Source organism: Panthera tigris, chromosome D2, assembly GCF_018350195.1.
Source record: "Panthera tigris isolate Pti1 chromosome D2, P.tigris_Pti1_mat1.1, whole genome shotgun sequence".
Classification (NCBI taxonomy): Eukaryota; Metazoa; Chordata; class Mammalia; order Carnivora; family Felidae; genus Panthera; species Panthera tigris.
The window spans coordinates 1,519,552-1,539,625 of NC_056670.1; the positions used below are offsets into that span (position 1 = coordinate 1,519,552).

The 20,074-nt window shown below is 41.9% G+C and overlaps 1 protein-coding gene across 1 annotated transcript in view; it reads left to right on the forward strand.

Moving 5' to 3' along the window:
- Positions 1–20,074, forward strand: part of LOC122232050 (basic proline-rich protein-like) — a 192,098-nt gene that overhangs the window by 42,730 nt on the left and 129,294 nt on the right. The gene's annotated exons all lie outside the window — the stretch shown is intronic.

Sequence of the window (20,074 nt, forward strand, 5' to 3'; positions counted from 1 at the left end):
TAATACTTGCAAAAACTACCATTTATAGAACTTTTCCAAGGTGCCAATTCATTGATAGTGACATGAAATATGTCCTCTAATTTGGTCTTCAACAGTTGTGTTACGAAAGTCTCACAATTTATGTATGAGGGAGCAAAGACATGGCAAGGTTTAGAAATTTGCTTGTTACATGGTTGACATTCAAACCCTGTGAAACCATACATCTCTTCTAAAAATGTACTTTCTGTTTTTTTTTAAAAAAACGCTAAATTATTTTGAGAGGGAGGGTGAGAGAAAGAGAGAGAGAGAGCAAGCGTGTGAGCACCAGTGGTGGAGGGGCAGAGAGAGAGGAAGAAAGAATCTCGAGCAGGTTCCAAGCTGTCAGCACAGAGCCTGACGAGGCAGGGCTTGAACGCACGAACCATGAGATCATGACCTGAGCTGAAATCGAGTCAGATACTTAACCAACTGATCCATCCAGGCACCGCATCTAAAATGTACTTTCAACTGTTTAAATTCCAAGATTTTGAATGATAAAGGATTTGTCTTGTTTGTCTTCTTTGTACAGTGAAAATGACTTTAGCGTTTTGCTTACCAGAGCATTCATTTAATCCATTATGTTCTTCATAATCATTCTAAAGGGAAACATAGTCAACAGAGAAGTTCATATGACAAGGTTGAAACAAATACAATATCAGCAACAAAAATAAAGCACTGGAATTAAGTATTCATTGCTGCTATAATGAATATTCATTTAACAAATATTTATCACGCATTCATGTACTTAACGACTGTTCTAGGAAGTAGGACACATAAATTTTGAAAAGACAGAAATTTCTACTTTCATGAAGTTTGCATTGTAGCTGGCATATATGGAAAAGAAACAAACACCAGTTAAATATTGTACCAAATAAGATCTTGGTGATGAATTTTGTCAAAAAGTTGGATGTAACCTCTTTCTAGGACTAAAGTTTTTTCACAGTGCAAAAGTATCTGTTTTTGAAAGCATTTTGTTGGCTGTGGTATATAGACTTACAATCTAGTTACCTCTCTAAACTTAATGTAAAGAGACATTACATTAATACAGGTTTGAAAGATATGCTTACTTTTATCTAAATCTCTGTGGTCCAAAAGATCATTCTCACAGAATTCTGTTTCTTGAAAACAGATCACCGTCTGTTAGTAAGTGAGGGGGAAAAAGGTCTCTCATGATATGCGTAACTAGTGAAATTGATGGTGTATAAAAGTAAAACTGAGCGTTTCAGCCATCCAGAGAACATTTTATTCTTGCTTATTTTTTTTTTCTGCACAGAGTGATAATACTAGCAGGAGTTTTTAAAACTGTAGGAGGTGCCCCCCAAATTGGGCAACTGAGATCCTCCAGGAAAAGCAGAGACCACTCAAGAGATTTATAGAATCTACTTATACTTTTCTGTCATGTCTTAGTCCCCACAGTGGGAAATGTTCACAGAGACAACTGGTTATAAAACTGTTAGTTCATAGTTATTCAGAACTGGAATAGCAATTTCATAATAATGATAGAATTTTAAAGCAGCATTATCCAGAACATCACTAATTTCAGCCAACTTCTTTTTCTTTTTCCCCCCAATTTTTATTCAAATTCCGGTTAGTTAACATACGGTATAATATTGGTTCAGGAGTAGAACACCCAGTGCTCATCCCAACAAGTACCCTCCTTAGTACATCTAGCCCATCTCCCACCCACCTCCCTCCATCCACCCTCCGTTCTCTACCATTTAGAATCTCTTATGGTTTGCTTCCCCTCTTTTTCTTTCCTTCCCCTTCCACTGTGTTCATCTTTTCCACATATGAGTGAAATCATATGGTATTGGTCTTTCTTTGACTAACCCTTGGCATAATACACCCTAGGTCCATCCACATCATTGCAAATGGAAAGATTTCATTTATTTTGATGGCCAAGTAATGATCCACTGTACTGTTTATACACACACGCACCCACAAACACCTCCCATACTACATCCTTTTTTTTAAAGTTTATTTATTTTGGAGAGAAAGGGCATAAGGAGGGGAGGGGTGGGGGGGGGGATATGATGTGGCCTCCATGCTGAGAGCAGCGAGCCTGATGTGGGGCTTGAACTCACACACTGCTGGATCATGACCTGAGCCAAAGTTGGACGCCGAGCTGACTGAGCCACCCAGGCACCCCATATACCACATCTTCTTTATCCATTCAGTCAAGGGACGCTTGGGCTCTTTCCGCAGTTTGGTTATTGTTAATAGTGCTGGTATAAATACGGGGGTACATATAACCCTTTCAATTCGTATTTTTGTATCTGTTGGGTCGATACCTAGTAGTCCAGTTTCTGGGTCATGGTGCTTCTATTTTTAAATTTTGAGTAACATTCATACTGTTTTCCAGAGTGGCTGCACCACTTTGTGTTTTCACCAACATTATAAGAGGTTCCCCTTACTCTGCATCCTCACCAACATCTGCTGTTCCCTGAGCTGATCATTTTAGCCATTCTGACAGGTGTAAGTTGGTATCTCATTGTGGTTTTGATTTGTGTTTCCCTGATGATGAGTGATGTTGAACATCTTTTCGTGGGTCTGTTATCCATCTGGATGTCTTCTTTGGAAAAGTGTCTGTTCATGTCTTCTGCCCATTTCTTCACTGGATTATTTGTTTTTTGGGTGTTGCGTTTGATAATTTGGATACTAACCCTTTATCAGATGTGTCATTTGAAAGTATCTTCTCTCATTCTGTTGGCTGCCTTTTACTTTTGTTGACTGTTTCCTTCATTGTGCAGAAGAGTTTTATCATAATGAAGCCCCAGTTGTTCATTTTAGCTTCTGTTTTCCTTGCCTTGGGAGACATGTCTAGAAAGAAGTTGGCTACAGCTGAGATCAAAGAGGTTGTTGCCTGTGTTCTCCTCTAGGATTTTGATGGTTTTCTATCTTACGTTCAGGTCTTTCATCCATTTTGAATTTATTTTTGTGTATGGTGTAAGAAAGTGGTCCAGGTTCATTCTTCTGCACATTGCTGTCCAGTTTTCCTAACACTATTTGCTGAAGAGACTATTTTCCATTGGATATTCTTCCTGCTTTGTCAGAAATTAGTTGACCATAACTTATGGGTCTATTTCTGGGTTTTCTCTTCTGTTCCATTGATATATGTGTCTGTTTTTGTGCCAATACCATACTGTCTCGATGATTACAGCTTTGTAATACAGTTTGAAGTCTGGAATTGTGATGTCTCAGCTTTGCTTTTCTTTCTCAGGATTGTTTTGGCTACTCAGGGTCTTTTGTGGTTTCATACAAATTTTGGGATTGTTTGTTGTAGCTCTGCGAAGAATGCTGGTGTTATTTTGGTAGGGATTGCATTGAATGTGTAGATTGCTTTGGGTAGTATAGATATTTCAACAATGTTTGTTCTTCTAATCCATAAGCATAGGATGTTTTTCCATTTCTTTGTGTCCTCTTCATTTACTTTCATAAGCTTTCTATAGTTTTCAGAGGACAGATCTTTTACCTCTTTGGTTAGGTTTGTTCCTAGTATCATACTGTTTTTGGTGCAGCCATAAATAGGATGGATTCCTTGATTTCTCTTTCTGCTGCTTCATTATTGGTGTATAGAAATGCAACAGATTGCTGTATGTGGTATTTATATCCTGTGATTTCACTGAATTCATGTATTAGTCCTAGCAATTTTTGCCAGAGTCTTTTGAGTTTTCTGCATAGAGTATCATGTCCTCTGTGAATAGTGAAAGTTTTGACTTCTTCCTTGCCCATGTAGATGCATTTTATTATTATTTTTATTTTGTTATCTGATTGCAGAGGCTAAGTCTTCCAGTTCTGCTTTATTTTTATTATTAATTTTTTAACGTTTATTTATTATTGGGAGGCAGAGACAGAGCATGAGAGGGGCACAGAGAGGGGGAGACACAGAATCTGAAGCAGGATGCAGGATCCATCTGTCAGCACAGAACCTGACACGGGGCCCGAACCCAAGAACCGAGAGACTTGAGCCAAAGTCGGATGCTCACCTGACTGAGCCACCCAGGTGCCCCAGTACTGCTTTAAATAGTAATTGTGAGACGGGACATCCTTGTCTTGTTCCTGTCCTTAATGGGAAAGTCTCAGTCTTTCCCTGTTTATGGTGATATTAGCTGTGGGTGTCTCATGGCTTTTATGATGCTCATGTATGTTCATCTGTCTGTCCCTACTTTGTTGAGAGTGTTTATCAGGAAGAGATGCTATAGTTTGTCAAATGCTTTTTCTGCATCTATGAGAGGATCAGATGGTTCTTCTTTCTTTTATTAATGTGGTGTATCACGTTGATTGGTTTGGGAATACTGAATCAGCCTTGCAGCCTAGGAATAAATCCCACTGATCGTGGTGAATAATTTTTTTTTTATGTACTGTTAGATGTATTTGCCAGTATCTTGTTGAGAATTTTTCATCCATGTTCATCAGGAATATTGGCCTGTAAGTCTCCTTTATAGTGGACTCATTGTCTAGTTTTGGAATCAGGGTAATGCTGGTCTCATAGAAGGAGATTAGAAGTTTTCCTTCCATTTCTACTTTTTGGAACAGTTTGAGAAGAATGGATATTACTTGTTATTTATTTATTTATTTATTATTTTTAAAATTTTTTATATGAAATTTATTGTCAAATTGGTTTCCATTCAACACCCAGTGCTCATCCCAACAGGTGCCCTCCTCAATACCCATCACCCCCCCCCGCATCCCCCATCAACCCTCAGTTTGTTTTTAGTTTTTAAGACTCTCTTACGGTTTGGCTCCCTCCCTCTCTAACCTGCCTTCACCCTGCCTGCATCCGAGCTGTCTGCCTGCCAGTCAACACAATACTCCTGTGTTTTATCTCAGGCGCATGTCTGTGTTTCAAAACCCCAAACTCCAAATTTTAGGGACCTGCACGACGGGGACCCGTGTTGATCCTCTGGAGGATTGTTTTGTCACCTTCATGCTATTTGCAAGGTTGCGCCAGAAAAGCAGTGGCAGGACTGAGCAGTGGTTCAGAGGTTATGGCAAAGTGCAGCACAAAGGTGGTGCTGAGGTTTGCCAGTTCTTTTTGTCCCTGGAGAGGCTGTGCCGTGACTCCCAGATGCACTCCAAGTGGGGCAACTGTTTCTCCCCTTGTGATCCAGGAGATCCTCAGACCATGCCGCCTGCTCCCGGGTTTCCACCCTCCCTCCCCACAGGAGCACACAGGGTTAAGCCTGCCCTGCAGGACCCAGCGATGGTGCAGATTTCTAACCCTTCAGACTTTGTGCTCCGCTGCTTGTAATAACTTGTGGTATTCAGCCCTTCTCCATTTCCCAGTCAGTGGTTTTTGGGGAAGAGTTTCTCTTGTGCAATCCCCAGCACATTCTGTCTCTCTCTCACTCTCACCCTCACTCTCACTTTCTCACTGCCTTCTGTCTCTGTGACCCGGTTCTCCCTCCCCTCTGTGGCGTCTGCAAATCAACTTTCTCCCCAAATTACTTTTCTCCCGAAATCAACTTTCTGCAACTCCTACCTTCTGTGATGCAGCTGTTTTCTCTACCTCTAGTTGTTCAGTCTGTTCTCTCAGTCCTCAGATCGATTTCTTGGTTGTTCACAATAATTTGATATTTATCTGCTTGTCTCAAGGGATGAGGCAAACTTAGGGTCCCCCTACTTCTCCACCACCTTAACTGCTACCACATGAAAGCCTTCTCAGTTGGAAAATAAGAAGTAGAAATATCTCTTTTCGGATGTTATAATCTTGAATCTAGAAAGTTCTGAAGAATCCCTTAAAATATGAACAGATCTGGTAGATGAGGTTAGCAAGGTTGCAGGATACAAGATCAATGTACAAGAATCAGTTTTTCTCTATAAACAAGCAATAAACAATCAAATAACGAAATGAAGAAACAATTTCTTTTCTAGTAACAAAAAAATAAAATACTTTGGCATAGTTTTAACACAAGTATAAAATTTGTACACTGAAAACTAGAGAACATGGTTGAAAGATATTGAAGAAACTAAATGAATGAAAAGACTCCCAAATTCATGGACTGGAAGACTTAATACTATCAAGATGGCAGTTTCCTCAGCTCCGCATATTCAACACAGTTCATATCAAAGTATCAACATTTTCAAATGACATTGAGATCTTCATAAATTTTTGGAATGCTGCATAATTATTTTTATATTTTCACATTATTACACAGGTGTGCCCTATGTGAACGTTCCTTTTCCAGATGCTTAGGCTGAATCTGATTTTTCATTGTTAACATTGTTATGTATATATTTGTTATGTTTTATGATTATTTCCTTTGGATTTTTTTAAAGTAAGGTTCCTGTCTAGTAAAGTTATACCTAGTTTTGAGTCTTATGACTCTTACATGTAAATTCAGTTATTAACCTGAAGAAAATACAGGTGAAGGTAATGATTTTTCTTGCTGCTTAACCATTCTATTTCTTCTGTGAATTTTCTGCCCGTTTTCCATTGTGAGTTATTCTGGACACATATTAAAGGTTAATTTTAAAACGTTTTCTTAAAAGTAAACTTTGCTAAGATACCGATTAAGCCAGACGTATCTTACCTGTCCTAAAATGATTAGATTAACATTCTTTTGGAAAAACTTGACAGTCCTTTAGAACTTGGATGTGCAAATGCTGGTCAGTTTCTATCTCTCATCCTCCAGTCGCCTGTGACTCCTCTCTGCTGGGCCAGAGGAATGTGGGCTGTGGAGTCAGACTCCTGGGGTTTTACCACCTGCTCTCCTGTTACTTGTCCCTTACCTGGCGGTGAGGCATACCGACCTCCCTGTACCTCAGCATATTTGCTTGCCATGGGCATGAAGATCGTTGTAAAGGCTGCCGACCACGATACTTGCAGGTCACTTTGAGGGGATCGCACTGAGTAAGCACTCAGTAAGTGCCCGCTCTTACGCTGAGCAACATTAGCTGGCTACCATGGTCTTCATCACCAGCTTTGCTTTGGACTGAGTGAAGAGATAAAGGACCCCTGCCCCCCGCCCGCCCCGCCCCAAAGTTCTGTCAGCATAGTGTCCGGGAGGGAGAGCGTCCCTTTGCAGACACACCTGGCAGGAACGAATTTAGGAACAAAACAGGAACGAAACTTAGATAATCCTCCTCCAGTGCCAAAAATGGTGCAACGATATGTGGCCTGGGGATCGACGTGTGGCCTCCAAACCGTGCAGTGCTGCCCTCTTCTTTGAGCTCCCTTTTATTCCGGTCTGATGGCAATGGGGGTGTGAAACTTCAGTCAAGACGGACTTCATTTCCAGTGACGTTAATTCAGTTGTACATCAGGTTAATCAGCAAAGAGGTGTTGGGCGTAAATCGTGGACAAGACTGGGATGGTTTAAAGAGATATTAGACAGTCCGTTTTCACGATGTCAACCAAACTGGGAAGAAAGGATATGCTAAAAGAAAAAAGTGTTTAAAGGCAGCAAATACTAAGCAAATTGATGGACGACAGGAGATATAAAAACAATCTCATAAAAAACGTTCTACCCTTTGTAAAACAAAACTTGGTTTACATGTGATTTTATCTGCTTTGTTATTATATTTATATTCTATGTTAACTCACTCATCTGAAAACATTTGTTGAAACATTGAATACAAAGTGGTGTCTTAACTTGACCTAAGTCTTTGTGGGTGTAGTTTACTAGGATTATAGCTCCCTTTCTCAAACTAAGTATCCTCATCTGTAAGACAGGCACAAAGTAGCCATCAGTAAATGATCACGAACAATATGCGAGGATCTATGCCAGTGTCTCGTGGACAGTGACGATCTGAGCACGAAAAATCCATGGAGAAATTCACAGTCCACCTTGGACGTGCATCTCTGTAGTGAAAAGCTGACCCCCCAGATATTAAATAGTGCTGCAGCTCACCCAGAAACATACAGCATTGTCTGCTGCTAGCAATTCTCACAGATTAACCCCTACAGTTGTTTGGAGGAATATCTATATCCTTGAGGTCCTTCCGGAATTTCCTAAAGTTTCTTTTTTTTTTTCTTCTTATTTTAAACACATGCTATGTAGTCTGTATTTTATGTTAACCAATCCCAAATTTAGTAAAACCTATGCGGTCATTTTTGTGTAATGCAATAGCAGTCAAAGTTTAAGCCACACATCTGTTAGTTTATTTGCATAGATAATAAACTTACGATGGTCTTGGAAACTGTAAGACCAGTGTTTTCTGTATTTTAGGAACTTGGAGGAGAACTCAGTCACTGTGAGCCTGGGTGGTTTCTCAGAATAGATTAGGATTAGCCGGGGTGTGAGGAGCAAGTGTGGGTGGTTTCTCAGAATTGACTGGGATTAACAGGGGTGTTACGAGCAAAAGAGCGGGAGCCGACCACGTCACAGGGTGAGAAGGTGCTTGGCCTTCTTCATATCAGCAAATGCTTACAAAGTGCCACCGGACGCCAGGCGTTGTGTTAAGGGGCTGGGGATCCAGGAGCGAAAACGGGTTCCCTGCCTCAAAAGCGCTTGGGCTTTAGAAGAAAAGACAAACTGGCAACAACAGTGAAGTAAAAACTACACGTTGTTTCACAGTGCTAAGTAAATACAAAATGTACCTACTTCACTTTGGGGAGGGACTGTCGAGTTTCTTGGAGAAGGAAGTGAGAGGTATAAACGAATACGTGCGAGGAGAGCAGTCAGAATGCTCTTTGGGGCTTAAAAGGAAGGGCTGGAAAAGGTGATGCCATTTTTCCTGTTCTGTTACCTTTCCAAGGTAGTGGTGCCCAATTTGCTTTGTTTTCCCAAGCTGGCCTTATAAGGCTCACATCATTATTTTTAAAAAGTTCCTTCTGTAATGACGAGATCAGGTAAGGGAAGCAGAGCCATTGTCCCCAAGGGCTTTCCTGGGGGCGCGCATCACTCAGACTGCGCAGCGGTAGGGTCTTGACTGCTTAGTGGCTGATGCTGCTGTAGGATTATTAACTAGGTTTTATCTAGACCTTTTTAATAGGACTCTGGAAGCCTTATTTCACTCTTCAGTGCTTTGTGTAGTGATTACCAAAGGAACTTTTGACTTTCCTCTGTAGTGCGCATATACGACCGTTCTGAAACAGATCACACGTGGAATGTTATTTAAATGTGTGCTCTTGTGAGTTAATGCACAGGCGTTAGAAATGAGGTAGCAGCAGAGATGCTACTCAGTGCAGAGGAATAACTTTTACGTTAACAAGGTGAATACATTCTTAAAATATCTGCCGTACAAAAAATTGGCAAACTGCAATGGGCTTTTCAAATGTTAAATAGAACATCTATGTTCAGACCGTTGCTCCAGAGCTAAAGGAAGTTATTACCGTGGAAATACAAGGTGGTATTAGAAGAATGCACCTGTTCAGTCAAATGGCCCCCAAAATAGCTATCATCGCCGTTTTCCTTAAATGTTCTGCAAACCTAATGTTTTCCGCAGAGTGGCGCCCTGGGGATCCTGCCCCAGGTTACCCTTTGGTGTGGTAGCCATGTGCCCTTCACACACGTACAGTGTGCAGACGTACAGCTCGCACGTCTCCGGTTTTCATCCAGAGTCTCTGGGAGTCTCTTCCGCAGCCTCGGGCGTCCCAGTCTTCATCATGTCCTGCAACTTCGGCCTCCTGAGTACGTCTCAGGTTTGTCTCTGTTTTCACTCCCACCACAGGCGTCCAGGCTGCAGCCATCTCTCACCAGACAGCTGCTAGGCCAGCCCCTAGGGTGATGGCAGGCAGGGCCCAGTGACACATGCGGTCCCGCTTACCACGTGCAGCAAATGCTCACGTCAGTTCTGTCTGCTACTTTGTGAGGGAGGCGTGCTTGCGGATTCTTACCACCTTCCACAGCAGAGTGCGGTAAAATTGGCACTCGTCTCGTTGCTTCGGAGGCCAGAAGTTTGCAATCACCGTTGGCCGCCACACTTGCTGTCGCCTCTTCTGGCCCCCGGTGGGGGCAGGTGTTCGTGGCCCGTGGCAGCGTCACACCAGTCTCTGTGTGTCTGCACGTGGTGTTCTCTGAGTGTTTTCTCTCATCCTCTTCTCTTCAGGAGAACTTGACATTGGTCTTAGGGAGCACCCTAAAGAAGGATATTCTGGTCTGGAGATCCTTGCTGAATTACATCTGTAAAAACCATTTTTCCCAACAAGGACACAAACAGACTTCCAGGCACAGTAACATTTTCATAGGCACAACAGCTCACTAAGTGGTGATAACTGATTTTTGATTCAAGTTTGACAGTCTAACATTGGATTGTTGAAATACCTATTTTGCTTGGGTTTAAACCCCACTAAGACTTCAGTCTTTTTTTTTGTTGTTTGTTTCTTTTGGTTTTAATATAGTTTATTGTCAAGTTGGCTAACGTACCATGTATACAGTGTGCTCTTCTTGGTTTTGGGGTAGATTCCCGTGAATCGTCGCTTACATACAACACCCAGTGCTCATCCCAACAGGTGCCCTCCTCAATACCCACCAACTACCCCCCATCAACCCTCAGTTTGTGCTCAGTTTTTAAGAGTCTCTTATGCTTTGGCTGTCTCCATCTTTTTTTTTTCCTTCCCCTCCCCCATTGGTCTTCTGTTAAGTTTCTCAGGATCCACATAAGAGTGAAAACATATGGTGTCTGTCTTTCTCTGGCTGACTTAATTCACTTAGCATCACACTCTCCAGTTCCATCCATGTTGCTACAAAGGGCCATATTTCATTCTTTCTCATTGCCACATAGTACTCCATTGTGTATATAAACCACAATTTCTTTATCCATTCATCAGTTGATGGACATTTAGGCTCTTTCCATAATGTGGCTATTGCTGAGAGTGCTGCTATAAACATTGCGGTGCAAGTGCCCCTATGCATCAGCACTCCTGGATCCCTTGGGTAAATTCCTAGCAGTGCTATTGCTGGGTCATAGGGTAGGTCTATTTTTAATTTTTTGAGGAACCTCCACACTGGTTTCTAGAGCGGCTGTACCAGTTTGCATTCCCACCAACAGTGCAAGAGGGTTCCCGTTTCTCCACATCCTCTCCAGCGTCTATAGTCTTCTGATTTGTTCATTTTAGCCACTCTGACCAGTGTGAGGTGGTATCTCAATGTGGTTTTGATTTGTATTTCCCTGATGAGGAGTGACGTTGAGCATCTTTTCATGTGCCAGTTGGCCATCTGGATGTCTTCTTTGGAAAAGTGTCTATTCTTATCTTCTGCCCATTTCTTCACTGGATTATTTGTTTTTTGGGTGTTGAGTTTGGTAAGTTCTTTATAGATATTGTATACTAACCCTTTATCTGATGTGTCATTTGCAAATATCTTTTCCCATCTTGTCGGTTGCCTTTTAGTTTTGTTGATTGTTTCCTTTGTAGTACAGAAGCTTTTTATCTTGATGAGATCCCAATTGTTCATTTTGCTTTTAATTCCTTTGCCTTTGGAGATGTGTTGAGCAAGAAATTGCTGCGGCTGAGGTCAGAGAGGTTTTTTCCTGCTTTCTCCTCTAGGGGTTTGATGGTTTCCTGTCTCACATTCAGGTCCTTTATCCATTTTGAGTTTATTTTTGTGAATGGTGTAAGAAAGTGGTCTAGTTTTATCCTTCTGCATGTTGCTGTCCGGTTCTCCCAGCTCCATTTGCTAAAGAGATGGCCTTTTTTTCCATTGGATACTCTGCCCTGCTTTGTCAAAGATGAGTTGGCTATACATTTGTGGGTCCCATTCTGGGTTCCCTATTCTATTCCATTGGTCTATGTGTCTGTTTTTGTGCCAATGCCATACTGTCTTGATGATTACAGCTTTGTAGTAGAGGCTAAAGTCTGGGGTTGTGATGCCTCCTGCTTAGGTCGTCTTCTTCAAAATTACTTTGGCTCTTTGGAGCCTTTTGTGGTTCCATACAAATTTTAGGATTGCTTGTTCTAGCTTTGAGAAGAATGCCGGTGCAATTTTGATTGGGATTGCACTGAAAGTGTAGATAGCTTTGGGTAGTATTGACATTTTAACAATATTTGTTCTTTCAATTCAGGAGCATGGAGTGTTTATCCATTTCTTTGTGTTTTCTTCAGTTTCCTTCAGAAGTTTTCTGTAGTTTTCAGCATACAGATCTTTCACATGTTTGGTTAGGTATATTCCTAGGTATTTTATGGTTCTTGGTGCAACTGTAAATGGGAATGATTTCTTGATTTCTCTTTCTGTTGCTTCATTTTTAGTGTATAGAAATGCAACTGATTTTTGTACATTGATTTTGTGTGCTGCGACTTTGCTGAGTTCTTATATCAGTTCTATCAGCTTTTTGGTGGAATCTTTTGGGTTTTCCATGTAGAGTATTATGTCATCTGAGAAAAGTGAAAGGTTGACTTCTTCTTTGCCAATTTGGATGTCTTTTATTTCATTTTGTTGTCTGATATCTGAGGCTAAGACTTCCAACACTGTTAAACAGCGGTGGTGAGAGTGGACATCCCTGTCGTGTTCCTGATCTCAGGGGGAAAGCTCTCAGTTTTCCCCATTGAGGATATTAGCTGTGGGCTTTTCATAATATGGCTTTTATGATGTTAAGGTGTGAAGACTTCAGTCCTGTGTTTAAATTCCTTAGTACCATGGAGAACCCACAGTTTAGTTTTCAATATAGTCAGAAAACCAAATAACTACAAAGACCGTACCTCACCACTGCTCTCATAGGAAGATAAATGGACTTGGGAGGGCTTCCTAAGTTTTGTGCACCTTCCAAGATGGTGAAAGTATGGCGTGGATAGTTGGATGAGTAGATCACCTCACAGAGGTGAGTGGGCTGGTGAATAAATGAAGTTCATCTTTTTTCATTTGTTCCCTGACTTTGTCCCTCCTCTAAAACACTTCCACATGCCTATATGGGTATTTTTTAAAATTAATCTTGGGAAGGCACAAATCCTTTACAAGTAATAGATGCTCACTAGAGGTGAATCCTGATCATCAGAGAATACCTGTAGATTCTCCTGCTACAAACTTGATGCTAGGCCTAGATTGATAGCACTTTACCATTTTTGCCCTCTTTTTCTCTTTCCAAGTATCTTCTTAAGGATTTTTTTCCCTTCGTGCATACATTTACATTAACTACATTAATTACCTGTTTATCTACTTCACTATAAGCCTATTTCTTACTAAAGGATTACATGGAAAACTGGATTTCACCCAATCTTTCTTTGTTTCTGATTACTATAGGTTAGAGTTTTCTTTTTCTTTAAAATATAATACTTAATGCTAACTTGATGAAATATACTATATAAAAACCACATTCTTTGAGACAGAGGAAAGAAGACCAGTAGATTAGAGAAATATGGATAAATAGCTCTTCATGTAGAGAAGGTCTCTGTGCCTATACTGGTCATTCAGATGTTTAATGTTTTAATTCACTCTTTCTTGGGTGGAAGCGATGTATAGGCTGACAATTGCAAAAGCAACAAAATGTGTCAATTTTATTCAGGGATGTAAAAATACTATAATTTGAATATACCCTTTCCCCCCTAATTCTGTATATTCTGCAGTCACAAACATTTCAGAAGTGCTTTATGGAATCAGGGCTGTAGCTCAGCTTGGGGACCATGCTTGCCCATTGCAGAGAGCTAATGTATTTTCCCAAAAAGTACGGATTCTACTTTCTGCTGTGCATGATCAGCAGTTTTTAAAAAAGCTTTCATATATATTTTTTAGTGGTAATATGTAGAAAACTCAATTTTGGTTCCTTTGTGACTTTGCAATAGTAGGAGAGGTGGCAGGAAAGGAGGAGGTGGAACACGAAAGCCCACATCAGGGCAGATGTGTAGGTTTAGAGTATTGGTGAGTAAGTGTGGACAGACACTCAGGTATTTGGTTTTTAGTTAAACTGGAATAAGCTACTTTCTCGCTCTTTCTATAGGTTTCCTCACCGAAGAGTTCTACATATCTGCTCTATTATTTCCCAGAATTTTGATAGTCTGCTTACAGCCTTATTTTTAAATCTGCTATCCCTGGGATGCAGTGTAAACACAAATTTAAAAATTTGTACATTTAAAAATTAAACATTTAATAAAATGAAGACCATGGTATATTTTTGGATCGTGGGATATAAATATCTCTCATTAATGATTGTTAGGTAATAACTGAATGGGAGAAGGTATTTGAAAATGACATATCCAATAAAAGGTTAATATCCAAAATATGTATGGAACTTACACATCTCAACACCCAAAAAACAAATTACACAGCTAAAAAATGGGCAGAATATATGAGCAGACATTTCTCCAAAGACAGGTGGCCAACAGACACATGAAAATATGCTTAATATCACTCATCGTCAGGGAAAAACCAAATCAAAACTACAATGAGGTGCCACCCCACACCTGTCAGAATGGCTAAAATCAAAAACACAGGAAACAACAGGTGCTAGTGAGGATGTGGAAAAAAAGGAACCCTCCTGCACTGCTGGTGGGAATGCAAACTGATGCAGCCACTCTGGAAAACGGTATGGAGGTTCCTCATACAGTTAAAATAGAACTACACTGTAATCCAGTAATCACATTACCGGGTATCAAACCAAAAAATACAAAAACGCTAATTCAGTGGGATACATACACCCCTATGTTTATAGCAGCATTATCTACAATATCCAAATTATGGAAGCAGCCCAAGTGTCCATCAATAGATGAATGGATAGAGAAGATATGGTGTGTGTGATATATATATATATATATATATATATATATATATATCACACACACATACACACTGGAATGTTATTTGGCCACAAAAAAGAATGAAATCTTGCCATTTGCAGTGTCATAGATGAGCTAGAGAATATAATGCTAAGTGAATTCAGTCAGTCAGAGAAAGACAAAATACCGTATGATTTCACTCATGTGGAATCTAAGAGACAAAGCAAATCAGAAAAAGAAAAAAGAGACAAACCAAGAACTGGAGTCTCAACTATGGAGAACATACCACAACAGTGGTCACCAGAGGAGAGGTGGGTGGGGGATGGGGGAATCAGGGGCTGGGGGTGAAGGAGGGCACTTGTGACGAGCACCAGGTGATGTAGGGAAGTGTTGAGTCACTGAAGTCTGCTCCTGAAACTAATATTACACTGCGTGTTGACTACACTGGAATTAAAAGCTTAATTAAAAAATGATGATTAGGTCATGCATTCTTACTTTGAAGCTGTGCCCTTAAAATAAGTCACAGGGACTGGTTTTCATAATAATAATTTATCCACCTGTAGGGTGGGTGAGCTGAGGAGTCTTACGTGGGAAGCTATTATGGTGAGAGGTGATGGCCTCCACAGAGCCCGATTGCCTAAGGTGTATTTATTTAGTGGCTTTTAAGGACTTGTCAAAATGTCCCATTTCCACATTATAACTTTGCATTTTCTAGAGAAAATACTGTGTGGCAAGGCTTATAGGTTTTCATTGATTTAAAAATTAGATGCTTCCTCTGAAGAACTCTTTCAATTTTAGAACATGGGATAACTAGGTATGTTAATATGTGAAGTCAGAAAGGGCAGTTCTTTGGCGTTCATGTGGATATGTGAGTGAATCCTCAGGGGACAGCTTAGTGATGTCAAAACCTTGGAGCAGAGAACTAGGAAAACAGGCGTGTTTACGTCAGCCTTTCACAGGTATACATATGGATAAGATATTCCAGGATAATAAGTCATTGTGATACTGCTTAGGTCAAGTAACTTAGTTATTTATCCATTTCCTGCATGCCTTGAGTTCTGCCTGCCTTCCAGTTTTATGTCACAGGGAGAGACTTCTGGTCTCTTAAGTTTTGAAAGGAGCCACTGGTTCTTGACGCCAGGATTCTCTGCTCGTGAGTCGGCTGGGCTCTGACCTGGTAAGGTTGACCCAGGGACCAGAGAAACCGTGAATAGTGTAGATAAAATAATACTCCACATTTTGAAATTGAGTATTTATGGAGTTAGTAAATATATTTAGCTGTACTTGTTTGAACCTTGTTGGAACTTTTGTCTATTTTTCCAATTCCACTTTCTTCTGTGTCTTTTATTTAATGCACCTATATGTTACCTCTAAAGATTTAACATGTCAGATCCATTTCTTAATCACATATGATTGTACCATTTGGTATGGTATCTCGTTTGTTCCCACATTGAACATATCTTTGTTTAAATAAGATGGATGGATGGATGGATGGAGTAGGTGAAGGGGATTAAGAGATAGTCTTCCAGTTGTGAAATAAAGAGGATGTCATGTACAACAAAGAAATACAGTCAGTGACATTATAACAACTTTGTGTGGTGACAGATGGCAGGTACACTGACCTTGGTGACTGTTTTGCAGTGTGTACAAATAGTGAACCACGTTGTGTACGTCTGAAAGTAATACAATACTGTGTGTCAGTTATCCTTCAATTGAAAAAGTTAACATTGATTCTGAACCTTGAAAAGAAAAGACTTGTAAAGTAGTGGTGTACAGGTCACGAGTCCTAAGTCTTAGATCCTGCAAGTTCAGTGTGGCTGTGCAGGACCATAACCCCTTTCCTGTTTTCACTGCCGTCCACACTGGTGCTTTCTGGGTTCCTGGAGATGAGCAGAGACCGTGTGTTCCTCAGACTTTCAGGATAGTGGATCGACCACAGAGTGGCCTCCATGGCCTGTATCAAAAGGCCTCCAAGTAGTACCTGTATCAAAAGTGGCCTAGACTTTACTAGATTTGGCAAAGTCCAGATGAACATAACTGCCCGGCGTCCTGTCATTATCGATGTTTTCCGTCTTGTAAACAACTGGTTGGCCTCTGTGCTTGTGTGGGTGTGGCCAGCGGGCGTGGGACAGACCCAGAGCTCCTTGATGAGGAAGGGCCCAGATCCCTGCTGCAGCCTTGGTTCTTGTCCTGAGAGAACCTGTCTCCTATCCGGCCCCGATTCACGTATGGTCACTGAGGAGTCCAGACGCGAGGGGACCACGGAGGCTTCAGAAGTTAGAAGATGTGCACATCTAGACTTTCATGCTTGTAGTTTGTTTTTGTTTTTGTTTTTTAAGAGTTGGCTGTTCTTTGTTGTTGCTTTTGTTTGGGGTGTGTGTTTCCTTAATAGTATCCATCCAGTTTGAAGGGAAGGAGTCCATTTGGCTATTTGGTCACTTCCAGGTTTGAAGGATTTTGGCCTCTGTTACACTTACGCTGACCAGATCTCAATACCCAGTTTCCGTGTCTGGTTCGTCATAAAGCCAGTACGTATCTCTGAAAACAGCTTCTTAACGAATGATGCATGGCTTCTTCGGTAAGCAGTGCGACTGTGCTCAGGGCACGCCCCCGTCCTGTGGTCTCTCGCTCTCTTGCTCTGGTTGTTGTTGGAGGTGACACAGCCTGGGGCATAGACAGGGTTAGAAATGGATTTGAGGACTTCGGTCTTCGTATTCTGTAGAGATGGCCAGCGAGTGCCTTACTTCCTTAGAGCCCTGAAATGGAAATGAAAACCAAGCAGTGCATGGAGGTGTTTCTCACAGAAGAGCAAGGAGGTGGGGAAAGTAAGTACTTGGCGTGAATGCTCGGGGAGGAAAGTACCCACCATTGAGAAGACGAGTGGCTTGGAAGAGAGCACGTTTGTAGGAAACAAATAATTTGCATGTGGGCCACAACCACATTCTGGTCTTTGAATAATCAACTTCTGTGTCTAGATGCTTCAACTATGAAAGAGCAAAAACTAAAATAATGTGCAGGCTTTGAGTTCAGGGTACTTTTCTGTGACCCAGTCTGCCTTATAAAGATTCCATTTCATTGTCAATACCCCGGTTCCATTTTGAGGTAATTTTACCAGTGGATGTATTTCCAGGTTGTCGTTACCAGGTGTGCTGAACCAGACCTAGAGCCAACTTTGTATAGGATGGTGATAATTCTTGTTAGGTGGTTGTGTAATGGAATTTGTTGTTTTGTATTGTAATTATGTTCACTTGATCTGTTGGGAGTTTGTAAAGCCTCAGAGTTAATACTACAGACTTTAGACTACCACGTTGCTTTGAATTGAGGGACAATACCAGATGACACTTTTTATCTAGAAGTTTAAGAACAGGTGAACAGCTATTAGAAGAACCGTTACAGAAATCTAAAGTGGTTCTCAGACACGGAATTAAGTCAGTAAAAGGAAACTGAGGCCAATGGTGAGTGCAATATTTAAAATAATGATATTTTAAAAGGTGAAATTTTATTATCCTAGCCAAATACTTTGAAACTCGTGGTCTATAGATCCTTCATATTATTGTCAACAGATATTTTCACAGCAAAGGGCAGTAACAGATTCCTAAATTTGGGGTAAATCCCAGACTATTAATTTTAATCCACTAGGACAGAATACCCGTTTGTTCTGAAAAGTTAGAACTGCATAGAATATGCAGTGTCAAAACTATATGAATACAGAAACATTTAACCCACAAATAGCGCTTAGTAGAGGAAGCATCTTTACCCTAGAAATACAAGATGTATACTTCAACACCAAACAAATGCATCAGGACTTTTCAATGTGCAAGTCACCTTCCTAGGTAGAAAAACATGTTGTGGAGCCTAGAAACTTGAAGATAATTTGCTGTGAAGACTAAGGATGCAAGTACATGAGAAGTTAGATATCCGTACAAGATCCCCACGGGGTGCTGGGCAGACTTCACAGAATAGCTCAGATTCGCACAAGGAAAAGCAAAGGAGCATCGCTCTAGAGGAGAACAGGCTTCACCATCAGCACGAGAAGAGAGAATGGACAGTTACGCGGTCGGATGCCTGGCGTCCTCTGCCCACGGCACTGCTCTGGCAGTGGTCACTTAGCTTAGCCGGGGCCTGTTCGTTTTCATTTTTTGAAACTACTCTCAGACTTTGACGAAAGATGGCTTTACAGTCGCATTTCCCACTCTGACTCTGCGTTCTAGGACCTTCGTCTTCTTTCATGTTCATATTTCAGCATCGTAGGTGTTCATGTAAATTAAATAATTTTATTTAAATTGTCATCTAGAAGGTAATCTGCTTTCATGAATATTATTAACAAATGTCCTTGCCTGTCCTCCCGGCTACAAAATGATATCTGTAAGAGAAAGAAAAAGAAACGAGAAATTCAGAGACGCCGGGCTTAGCTGGCTCCTGGAACCTGGCAGCCAGGACTTGTGAATGCCAGGTAGGAATAGTGCAGGGGTGAAGACAATGCACGCAAGAGGAAACATCTAGAGGGAAGGATGGGGTTGGTGTGTTACCTGCCAGAAAGCAGACCTCGTGTCCTTCCCGCTTCCCGTTGGGGTCAGGGCTGACTTCCCCCGTCACCGTCCTGGCCCAGAGCAGGATCCGGATGGAAGCAGCCGTGTGGAGGGAGCCGGGAGCAGCGTCCAGCTGTGCAGCCCCGGGCAGTTGTGCTGATATGCCGTGACTTCACTACGTGCACCCTGTGTCTCCGAGTTCCCCACGTGCTGCCCAGGCCTGCCCGGTCCCGAACGTCTGCTCTGCTCAAAAGGCAGCTACTTAGGAGGCTCGGAATTCACCAGGCCCTGGCCGAAACTGTTTCTCTGATGCCCGGTGCCGCACAGCACCCGCCGCCAGTACTCCTGGGGGCGATAGGAGGGTCCCCGCACACCCGGCCCCTGGGAGAAGAGCAGCAGAGCGCCCGGCCTCCCCCTGGGCCCCGGGACACCTGCCCCTCTGTGACACTTGTCTGTACTCTTCCCACACCGGGTGAAGACGAGACCTCTAGTGTGCAGATACGGGCACATCCAGAGAAGGGTTTGCTCTGAGCGCTCTTCTTTCCAGTGGTCGTGTGTCTGAGGTCGTGCCATTCCTAAAGGGGCTGCACCGCGGCTCCGCACTGCCACCTCCACGCCGGCCCGCGTGCACCGCTCTGGGCCTGTCCCCGCACACCTGCGGGACAGGCGCTGGACCGCCCACCCTCAGGGGACACCCTTCTCCCAGGTGGGCAGCGTGCCCTCTTTCCAACAGTAGTGCCCCACTGAGCAGACTAAACGTTTCTCCTCCAGTCTCTGTGCACACGTATGTCGGTAGGATTGTTTTCAATGACAAGGGCCAGGCTGGGAAAACGGCTATCACGCCACTGGGACGCTTTTCTCTTTTAAAGGCAGGAGGCATTTTGGAGCAGATAGTAGGATGTCACTAATGAAATCAGGCTCTGTTTTTTCTTACTTTTCT